Consider the following 12190-nt stretch of genomic DNA (forward strand, 5'->3'; position numbering starts at 1 on the left):
ACTTCTCTCCCCTGCATAACCAGTCATGCTAAGGCAGTCAGCTGGGGCTCACATGCCAACAGGCTACTTCAATGAACCCCTCCATTTAGAACAATGCCTCACAGTGAACATTCAAAGCAGCCAACTTGTTAACAAGGCTAAGGGAGTTAGACTTTCTGTCACTCCTGAATTAGTGATGGTCTTTATAAATTTCACTTTTCTTGTACACGTAACCATCCCTAGATAAACTTTACACTGTATAAAGGAAGCTATCAATCCTGTTTTGCAATACGGTTCTGGGATTTCAAGATATAATTTCTTCGGACATTTTGCAGAGCTAAGAACTGTTCAGTTATAGAAGTGTTATTATTACTAGTACACAAAATATCTAAATGTAGTTTGTAAAAGAATCGGGTAATAGCACCATGTAGAAGCTCATTTCAAAAGACTTAAGCAAAACTATCCATCCCTCTTGGGGTTCTTAAAAAATATAGCAAGTAGAAGTAGAATGGTTTGTGAAGCATAAGAGGCAAAGCCAACATGACATATGGTAAACAGACTGAACCAAACACCAAAAATAACAATACACTCTTTGTTATGGCTAAGAATACCAAGAGGATGCAAATCAAAGAAGCCAAAGATAAATAATGGTTTATTCATATAAATAAGAATGTCTGAAGAACGAGTACAGCTGGATAGGAGGAATAATTTCTAATATTGTATATCACAGTACCTATTGTTGACAACAATTACTGCAAAATAACTGCTAAGCTGGCATTGTGGTATAGAGGGTTAAGCCACTGCCAGGAACACCAGCATCCTGTATGGGTACCAGCTGCTCTGCTTCTGATCTAGCTCCCTGCTAATGCCCTGGAAAGCAGCAGAACATGGCCCAAGCCCTTGGGTCCCTGCACCCATGTGGGAGATTTGGATGAATCTCCTGGCTTCAGCCTGGCCCAAGCCTAGCCATAGAGGCCATTTAGGGAGTGAATCAGCCAATGGAAGTTCTCTCTCTCTCTCTCTCTCTGAAACTCTGCCTTTCAAATAAAGAAAATAAATTTTTTAAAAATAATAACTGCTAAAGAGGATTTGGAGTTTCCTTAACACCAAGGAATGATAAGTTTTTGAGGTAATAAATGCTGATTACACTGATTACACATTGTCCACATGTATTAAAATGTCACACTGGATCCTACAAATATTTACAATTGTGTCAATTAAAAATTCAAAGATATATGTAAAAACATAACTAACAAATCAAAAAAAGAAAGAGCCAGCATTGTGGCGGAGTGGGTGAAGCCATCATCTGTGATGCCGGTATCCCATATGGGCACTGGTTCGAGTCCCAGCTGCTCCACTTCCGATCCAGCTCCTTGCTAATGAACCTGGAAAATAGCAGAGAATGGCCAACAACACCAGCATCCTGTATGGGCACCGGTTTAAGTCCTAGCTCTTCCACTTCCAATCCAGCTACCTGCTACTGCCCTGGGAAAGCAGCAGAACATGGCTCAAGTCCTTAGGTCCCTGCATCCACGTGGGATACTTGGAAGAAGCTCCTGGTTTCTGACTGGCCCAGCTCCACTCATTGTGGCCACCTGATGATGGAAAAGCTCTCTGTGTCTCTCTGTAACCTAGCCTTTCAAATAAATAAATATTTTTTGAAAAGAGAGAGAAAAGGCAAGGCAAGGCAAGGCAAGGCAAGGCAAGGCAAGTCTGAAAGTATGCAGTCATGAGGGACCCAAGTCCTCTTTCTCTTCTGCTATCTTTAACCTCATGATCTGAGAAAGTTGCTGAAACTCCAATTATCTCATCCTTATCTCAGGAAAGAAGAGAAAGGAAAAAGCTTCCCAAAGACACATAGAGCTGCAAGATTCGGCAAGTGAAAATACAAGTTGTTACATGGGATCTGGGTAGATAATAAGGATAGATAAATAGACAGACAGACAGACTTGTAACTAAAAGTTATTCATTGTTTACCAAATTCAGGTGGACATTATGTATTTTATGTGACAATGCTGATCACCCAGCATCTCTTTAGATCTCAATAGTATCTCTACTGCAGAGAAGCTGGGAAATGTAGTCTTTTAGCCACGACAAAACAAAAGGAGAGTGAATGTCCGGTAATGAACCAATGTCTTTGCAGAAGTGGGTGTGAGTCTAGGAAAAGGAGCCAGGGCCTCGTCTGTGCTCCATGGCCCCATGAAGAACTTCCTGATCACATAAGCCTCTTCTCATCATGCTGGCCTCTGGGAGCCTGTGGCCCTCTGGATACAAAGCAAAGATACGAATATTTAACAAACTTACAAGAATGTATATATGGGGGGGGGCAGCTATTGCCTTGTCTTTTTCAAGGGGCCAGACACTAATAATATTGCCACCCTACAAAATATGTTTGTAATTTGGATCTAGAAGAAGCAGAAGTCCTCCCTTATAAAGTATACAGAAAGCTACAGGCTGCAGGCAGGGTCACGGATGCCTTGGAAGCATGTTGTGTCTGCGTGGAAATGTTCAACAAATTCTATTCTACATCAAATCGATGCCACTCTTCCACAGGGCCTTATTGTCGGGACAAGACTACCATCCGAGATGTCGATTGCCCTGGCCAGGAGAACCAGTTGGTTTAGGCAACTGGCCTCAGAAAGCTCAGTGGCCTCTCGCAACTCAGTCTTCTGTCACCTGATCCATCTCTGAGTATAGTTTACTCTGTGCTGTATCCTCAACCAGAAGCAGGGAACAATGGGGAGAACAGACCTGAATTAAAATTCTCTTAACATTTCCCTGGAAAAGTTCCAATTTTACCTGACAGTGACTGTTTCAGGGGTGGGGAACATCTGGCCCAGGGGGCAGTATAAGGCCCATGGAAGGGGCTGGTGCTGTGGTGCAGCCGGTTAAGCCCCCATCTGCAGTGCCAGCATCCCATATGAGCGCCACTTTGAATGCTGGCTGTTCTACTTCTGATCTAGCTCCCTGTTAATGTGCCTGGGAAAGCAGCAGAAGATGGCCCAAGTACTTGGGCCCCTGCATCCACATGGGAGACCCCAAAGAAACTCCTGGCCCAGCCCTGGCCATTGGGGCCATTTGGAGATTGAACCAGAGGATCGAGGACCTTTCTCTCTCTCTCCCTTTCTTTCTCTTTCTCTGTCTCTTCTTTCCTCTCTGCAATTCTGATTGTCAAATAAATCAATAAATAAATCTTTAAAAAATTTTTCAAAAGCTGGTGAAATCATTTGGTTTGGCCCTTCCAAAGCAACCACAGGCAGGACTTGAAATTCAATGAATCTGTAGCAGGCTAATTTTTAAGCTGATAATTTTGTCTGGCCTGCAAATGATGTTATAAATAGCCAAATGACCTTGGGCAGAAAAAAAAAAGTTTCCCCATCCCTGGAACTCTTGCCCAATATATATCACTCTTCCATGCTTTTCCTCTGGCTCTTACCTGGCTGACCTTGGGGTGTTTTTTGAGGGTCAGATACTCCTTCCAAAGGACACGTGATCACACCCTCACCTGTCCTCAGCTCCCTTCCCTGGGTTAGCCACGTGATCAGCTGACTTTCCGATGTGAGAATCAGACTCTTTTTCTAAGAGGAAGCTTTAATAACTGCATTTAAATGGCTCAATGCTTTCCTGGATGGTGGCTGGCAAACTTCTCTGTGCAGGTGCTGATAACAATAAACACATAACATGTCTGCAGCCTGGGGTTTCACCACATTCATTTCTGGGCTTGTCATATGCTCTCTTGCTATTTATACTGCTTTGGGTCAGCTACTTGATACTTAATAAAATTTGCGTCCAAGCTGTCCTGCAGGGAAAATGACCTATCTTGGGGGAATGCTGTTCCAACGTTGTAACCTCTGCAGATTGCCCAACGTTCTTGGTAAAGGTTGCAGGACTGGAGTGAGGGGGAGGTCTGGGCCACCTCTTGGCATTTAGCAGCCATCAAGTGCTTTAAGCATCAATATCATTCTACCACCTGCACATGGGAGTGACTGTAGATGGCGTGAGCAATGTGGCAGTTCAGCCCCTGATCAAGGTCACAGCAGGGAGGGTTCCCCAGAGATGATTTTACCAACCTCTCCTTTATTTTGGAAAACAAGATGAGAACAAAATAGAGACAAGAATGGACTGATGAGATGGAAATAATGAGCCATTTATAAACCCAAAAAATGAGACTGCCAGGAAAAACAAACAGCAAAAAAGTACATTTTATCAGAGGCCTTTGCTGCCCAAGGCTAGTGGGGGTCAAGGTACTGACTGTTCAGCTTCCTGGGCCAAGAGCTACAGTAAGTCATGCCCCCCCGCCGCTGATCACATCGCTCCTCTCAGCTTCATCAAGCAACCTTCCGCACCTGGTGGAGAAGAGCGGTCGTGTTTTCTGTGTGTGCTGGATGGACGTTTCACATTTTTGATAAAGATGTGAAGTCACGTTGCAACACTTAACAAGTGTTTCTGCGTAAATGTTGTGCAATCCTGAGAGGCACCGGGGTCTGTGCATCAGCGGCACACCCACTAACCTGCGGCTTATGTAATGTGTGATCGGGCCTCCAGGTTCTCCCTGAAAGAATGTTTGGGCTCTGAACTTGGCCCTGGTTTCCGGCAGTTCTTTGCCCTAAAGGTGTGTGGAATGGCTCAGCTGTCAGCACCTGCTGGCAAGATAAAGAAAAGTGCCTGAGGCTGATCCTCCTCTGGCACCAGTACCAGGGAGGCTGGCAACAGTCCCTGATGGCCTTGGCCCACCCTGCAGCACCCTCAAGGGAGAGGGAATGAGGCCAGAAGATGCAGCAGGGACTGCTACGAAGGGTGACAGCATGGAAAGGATTTCCCCAAAGCAAGGCATTCTAGCTACTGCAGAAGCACCCTTCCAAGGGTTGCATACAGCTATTGGAGGATTGAAAACTTGGTGCTCTGCTCTCTTCTTGGGGCTTACCTTATAAAGAAGACCAAGGCTTTGGAGCCCTCTGCACCCCAGTCACTATAGTAGGCCTGTGTCCTTGCCTGGCTTCTGTTTCCATCCAGGCTTCCATTCACTTGATAACACTCTTGAGCACCTGCTCTATGCTATGTGCTGCGCCAAGCCCTGGGCACCAGGCAGGGCTCTCTCAACACCTAGTGGCCCCTTTCAGAGTTCCTGGCCAGTGCTTAGTGGGCTCCCTCTCTTGTGTCACTCTCAGCACCCCTTGTGCCCAGAGCATTCTTCCTTCCATTCACCTGTTAGGACTGTTTCTCCATAATCCTGGGGGTGGAACTATTGCTGTATGGTCCTCATCATAGTAATCTCACAAATTATTCTTAGAAAAGGGTTGATTTTAGAAATCATGATTTCCTCCCAGGAGTTTCTGTATATTAAATAGTGATGGTGTCAAGGTGGAGTTTTGCACAGTGGTTAAGTCGCCACTTGGAACACCCACACCCCTTATTTGAGTGCCTGATTGGAGTCCCCACTTACATTCTTCTGACCCATCTTTCTGCTAATGCACACCCTGGGAGGCAGCAGGAGATGGCTCAAGTACTTGGGACCCTGCTACACATATGGGAGACTCAGATTGAGTTCCCTGCACCTTACTTCAGCCTGGATCAGCTTAGTTATTGTGGGCATTTGAGGAATGAATAGCGTGAGGAAACAATGTATTCCATGGAATGAACAATGCAGAAATTGGAGGATTTGAAGTCAGAGGTGGAGGGTGGAGGAGGTGGGGATGTAATACCTTGTCTGAGCAGAATCTTCCCAATTTCACTAGGGTGACAAGTAGATTCTTTTACCTCTTTATATATTATTAGTGAGCTATGCTTTTAATCATTAAGTGGGCAAATTTTATAGTTGGACTACCTGGTTCAAATTGCAACTCTGCAAGTAATTACCTAAGAGAGTTATTTGATCTTTACTCCTTAATTTCTTCATATGAAAAGAAAAATGGTAGAAATTAAGTAATTTTACAGGGTGGTTTGAGATCAACATAAATTAATATGTATGAAATCTTTATAATACCACATGTATTGTAAGCACTTAAAATCCTAAATTTGATTTTTTCATAAAGCTAACTCCATGCTTTCTATTTTGTAGTCAGAGTCTCATGGAAAGTCCTTCACAAAGACAGGAATTGGGTAGTCATTCAGTATAGCAATTAAAATGCCAGTTAAGATGCCTGCATTCTTAATGGGTTTGAAATTCATTTCCAACTCCTAAATCCCAGCTTCCTGCTAATGCAGAGCCTAGGAGGCAGCAGTGATGGCTCAAGTAATTGGTTCCTATCACCCACATGGGAAAGCTGAATTGAGTTCTCAGCTCCTGGCTTTGGCTTCAGCCATTGTGGGTATTTGTGGAGCAAACCGGTAGACAGGAGCTCACTCCTCCTGTGTGTGTGTGTGTGTGTGTGTGTGTGTGTATGAGAGAGAGAGAGAGAGTGTGTGTGTGTGTGTGTTTCTCTCTGTCTCTCTGCATCTCAAATAAATATTTTCTCTTTAAAAAAAGCAAGATTTTTAAAATAATCATTTTATTTATTTGAAATGCAGAGTTATGGAGAGAGAGATAGAGAGAGACAGACAGAGAGAGAGTCAGTCCTCCTTTTCCGTGTTCACTCTCCAAATGGTCACAACAGCCAGGGCCAGGCCAGGCTGAAGCCAGGAGCTTCATCCAGGTTTCCCACATGGGTGCAGGGGTCCAAGGATCTGGGCCATCCTCCACTGCTTTCCCAGGTACATTAGCAGGGAGCTGGATCCAAAGTAGAGCAGCCAGGACTCAAACCTATGCCTGTATAAGATGCTGGTGCTGCAGGTGGCATCTTAACCTGCTATGCCACAACACTAGCACCAGGATTTCTTTTCTTCTTCTTCTTTTTTTTTTTTTTTTAGGCCACAGTTTTATCTACAAAACAGGAAGTGGCAATTGAATAAGAACATAGGAGCAGGGGACCCATCAAGTAACTACAGCCTGGTTTCTGACCTCTACTTGCACTGTGACCTCAGCCAGCTCACTTAACCTCCCTGCATCCCAGAAATTGGACTTGACCCCAAATTCAGGCCATTCAAATAAACTTGCAGAATTTTTGCCATTTCCTTGTTCTACCTTCTTATACACAGATCCTTATTTAATGGTTTCCTTAAGATAATCTTTAAAAAACTCACTTTCATAAGCAGCCTCAGAAAGAGTAGTAATATCCATGCTCTAAAGGGTTTGATATGCTAGGTATAGATCTTTCTAATGCATGTTAAAATAAATAATGAGATCTTTTTAATGTTTGTATAAAACTTAAATCATCTTGCACGCCATCAACAATGTGTACATGGCATTTTAAGTAACTCTAGATTAAATGTTCTTTATGGAGTCAGCCAGATATAAAAATCTCAATTACTCTTATATAATTTTCGAATAATTTTTAACTTTAGATGTTTTCCTTCGTATTGCTTCCCTCTTTGAGAGCACAGGCTACGGATTATTCTTGTATAGATTGAGGGCACAGACTACAGGTTATTTTTGTACCTCTTTAGGCACCCGGGACAGAGAAGAGTAATTGATAAAACTTCACTTAACTTTAAATTATAAATACAGCATACATACAACTATATCCATCATCTATTCATCCCTGGCTCATTCCCAAATGCTCACTTCTCCACATCAGTGCTGCTGTGTTGCTTGGGTGAGTGACTGTTCACTAACTGTTGTGAAGTGTGGGGTCCCAGGCCTTGAGTGAGCCCACAGGAAATGGCACCTTCCCAGACTTCCTTCCCTTTCCTGTGCCCCTTTGTTAGGAGTAACTGTTTGTCCGTGTGAAAAGTGAGCCCACTTCCTAAGGAGCTGCATAGCGCAGCTCTGGTCAGGCCTGTAATACTTGCTGTCCTCAGGGTCAGCCTAGAAGAAACAGAAACATCTAATCTAAGAAAGAGAGAAATTATATTTCTAAATGGTATTATTAGAGATCTGAAAAACTGCCCAGAAGTTTACTAAAAGTACACCAGCAAAAGTGTAATACACACCCACAGTAACATGGTATCATTCAGGCTTCAGAGATTAATCTCTCAATGAACTAACATTTATTAAGCAACACCTTGAGCCCTTCTCTATTGATAACTCTGGGAGAGACAATTCTGAGTAAGACTACCAGGCTGTAAAAGAAACCAGACTGCAAGCATCTGTAAGGAAAGGATACAAGGGGACTTCAAAAAGTTCATGGAGGGGCAGGCGCTGTGGTGCAGTGGGTTAAAGCCTTGGTCTGCAGCGCTGCATCCCACATGGGCGCCGGTTCAAGTCCTGGCTGCTCCTCTTCTGATCCAGCTCTCTGCTGTGGCCAAGGAAAGCAGTGGAAGATGGCCCAAGTCCTTGGGCCACTGCACCCACATGGGAGACCTGGAAGAAGCTCCTGGCTCCTGGCTTCGGATCAGCTCAGCTCTGGCCATTGCAGTCATTTGGGGAGTGAACCAACGGAATAGAAGACCTCTCTCTCTGGTTGTACCTCTCTCTGTGTAACTCTGTCTTTCATATAAATAAAATAAATCTTTTTAAAAAAAGTTCATGGAAAAACAGAACTAAAAGTATGTGCTTATTTGAGTACAAAATTTTTTTTTCATAATACATAAGTAATATGTATTATGAAAAAATGATGCATAGATTTAAAAACTGTTTTTGTAACAAATAAACTCATAAAGTGCAAGTGCTCCCATCCTCAAATGCCAGTAAAGTTCAGGGCTGGACAGAGGTCAAAAGCAAGAGCTGGCCGGCGCCACGGCTCACTAGGCTAATCCTCCGCCTGCGGCGCCGGCACCCCAGGTTCTAGTCCTGGTTGGGCCACCGGATTCTGTCCTGGTTGCCCCTCTTGACCAGTCCAGCTCTCTGCTGTGGCCCGGGAGGGCAGTGGAGGATGGCCCAGGTGCTTGGGCCCTGCACCCCCATGGGAGACCAGGAGGAAGCACCTGGCTCCTGGCTTCGGATCAGCACAGCGCACTGGCTGTAGCTGCCATTTGGTGGGTGAACCAATGGAAGGAAGACCTTTCTCTCTGTCTCTCTCTCTCACTGTCTAACTCTGCCTGTCAAAAAAAAAAAAAAAAAAAAAGCTGACACAACAATCCAGGTCTCCACGTGGGTAGCAGGAACACAGTCACAGAGCAGGGAATCAAACACAGGTACTCTGATGTGGGATGAGGGTGCTATGGGACCCAATCAGGGAGATAAGATTAGGCTCATGAGCTGCAGACCATGATCCCCTTTGTCTCAGCTGTATCCACCCACCTGCCAATCAGACTACGTAACCACTCCTCTTTTGGAAGTGAATAAGAGGTCTGGAGCATGATGAGCCAGCCCATTTCAACCGCCACTCCTGGCACTTCTGCTCATGCAGTTCCCACACGTCTCTGGCCTGCAGACTCCCACATAGGGTCCCTGGGCTACCCCCTGAGATTTTGGTATGGAGCTTCCTGTTTAATCTTTCTGACCCATTCTCCCTTAATAAAGCTTTCACATTCCTGTGTATTTCTTGCACTAAATGAACCTCAAACCTTACCATATTGTCTACTTCATTTGAGCCAGTATTTAGAATTCTTATCTAAATAAATGGCAGGAACCCCAAAATATTAATTTTGGCTTAGGATCCCCATAACAAATGTATCTTAACCACAGGCCTACTGCTGGTCCCTCAATTCATACTTTCATACCTTTTTCCATGAAATTCTGAAGTACCCTTGTTACTTGAGTGAAATGTCATATATGTAGCAGTTATGTATTTAATATTTGGTCCATAAATGAATAAATAACCTCATTCTAATACTTAAGAATCTTACAGGAGGAAAAGATTCAAAGCATAGACAAATGAAGGATTAATTAACAATACATCTAACATTACAAGAGATAACACAGGCTAATATAAGGTTGAATGAAGGGCATACTGTAATACACCCTCCCCCAAAGTATTGGTTCAGCACCAGCTCTCACTAAAGAATGTGTGTTGGCCACACATCTGTATTCATTTTTCCACCCATGAGCGCAACTTCAGAGAGAAGAGGCTAGGTTGTTGTCATGTGACTGGTTTATAAAGGCCACTGACGTGTTGGCTCCTGACAGTGAGCAGCGTATTATTTAAAGTAAATAAGTCAGTGTGTGTTTAACCTTCTGAGCATTCTCCAGTCATCAAAAGGCAAAGAGAGAAATGGCAACGGCATCACCTTCAGAGCTATGGAATTGGAATAAAAGACAGAAACTAGAAGGCTTTAATTAATGATTTTTGTAGACTTTCTTCAAGGTAACTCTCCAACACAAAAAGGCCTTTGCCTTGACTTCCTGGGGGGAGGCACTGGACTTTTCTTTACAGCTCTCTAGGATTCCAAACCATCAGCATAAAAATAGCAGCTCAAATCAATGTTGTCCATTATTCATTAGTTACCAAAATACCCTTCCCAAATCAACATTTAGCTGAAAGACACCTTCTTCCATAGGGTTTTGAACCATTCTTAGCCATGCATCAGACCATATTTTCCAGTCTATTTTATTGGCACTGAAACCACCATCAGAAAAATCCTAATGAAGTAGGAAGAACTATATTTCCATTAAAATTATTTTTCAAAGAAGTTGACTTGGGACCAACGCTGTTGCGTAGCTGGTAAAACCACCACCTGCAGTGCCAGCATCCCATATGGGCACCAGTTCAGGTCCCAGCTGCACCACGTCTGATCCAGCTCTCTGCTATGGCCTGGGAAAGCAGTAGAAGATGACCCAAGTCCTTGGGCCCTGCACCTGCATGGGAGACCTGGAGGAAGCGCCAGGCTCCTGGCTTCAGATTGGTCCAGCTCCGGTCACTGCGGCCATTTGAGGAATAAACCAGAAGATGGAAGACCTCTCTCTCTTTCTGCCTCTGCCTTTCAAATAAATAAACAAATTTTAAAAAAAAAAAAAGCTGACTTATTCACCTGAGCAATACAAATTCCAGTGTGAAAAACAGGACAGAACAGAACATAATAGAAAGCAAATTTCTACTGACCTGAGGACCCAGGCTTCCAATCCCTTCTGTAATAGACAAATCCTTAAATTTCCCGAGTATTTGTTTAAAAATACCCTGTGTATATACAGGCAGATATGCTGACCTAAGCCCCTTCTCTTTCATTTACCAACTCATATTCCTCAATGAAACTTAACACATTGGAGGGTTTGTTGGAAATCTATATGCAGATACACTGTAACCCAAAATATGAATGTTCCATAATGTACTCTTGCCATAATGTACTCAGTCTCTTCCGACAGACATATGATGGTTTCCAACTTTTACCCCCACAAACATATTTTTGCACATAGGTATAAACAAGACTATGGAATTAATCTCATAATGTGGAATTGCAGAGTCAAAGGATATGTGAATTTTAATTCTGATAGACACTATCAACAGGGCATGCTTAACTTATAATGAGAATTGCCAAAAGTGAAGTATTTATTCATGCCAGAAACAAGGAGTAAAGACAGTATTTCACTTTAAACTTTAATACATCAGGTAAACAGGCAGCACACTTGTTTTAAGAAACTCATTTGCCAATGTCTTTCCCAACTAAACACACACACACACACACACACACACACTGTTATAAATCATTAAAGACATACTATGAACCAACAGGTACACAAAAAAATGCCCAAAATCACTATCAGGGAAATGCAGATAAAAACTACAATGAGATACCACCTCCCGCCAGTTAGATTGGCTATTATCAAAAAGACAAAAAAAAAACAAGTATGAGTAAGGATGTGGAAAAAAAGGTAACTAGCATATAAAGTAATGTACATATCGCAGAAAACAGTACAGAGGCCCCTCAAAAAACTAAAAATATAACTACTGTATATAGAACATATATATGTGTATATAATATATATTTATTTATATATACAAAAAAAACCAGCAAACCACTATTGAGTATATATCCAAGGGAAATGATATCCATATGTCAAAGAGATATCTGCAATCCCATGTTTATTGCAGCACTATCTACAATAGCCAAGAAATGGAAATAACCTAAGTATCTTTCTACTGATGAATGGATAAAGAAAATGTGGTACATATATACATACAATAGAATATTAATCAGTCATAAAAATGAACAAAATTTTGTCTTTCACAACAACATGGGTGGAACTAGAGGTCATTATGCTAAGTGAAATAAGCCACACACAGAAAGACAAGTATCACATGATCTCACTAACACGTGAAGTCAAAAAAGAAAATATGTAATCTCTTTTTTTTTGTCT

The 12190-nt window shown here is 42.7% G+C and overlaps 1 protein-coding gene across 3 annotated transcripts in view; it reads right to left on the bottom strand.

Annotated features, from left to right (window-relative positions):
- EEA1 (early endosome antigen 1) overlaps positions 1-12190 on the bottom strand; it is a 472296-nt gene that overhangs the window by 381881 nt on the left and 78225 nt on the right. The gene's annotated exons all lie outside the window — the stretch shown is intronic.

This window comes from Oryctolagus cuniculus, chromosome 11, assembly GCF_964237555.1.
Source record: "Oryctolagus cuniculus chromosome 11, mOryCun1.1, whole genome shotgun sequence".
Lineage (NCBI taxonomy): Eukaryota > Metazoa > Chordata > Mammalia > Lagomorpha > Leporidae > Oryctolagus > Oryctolagus cuniculus.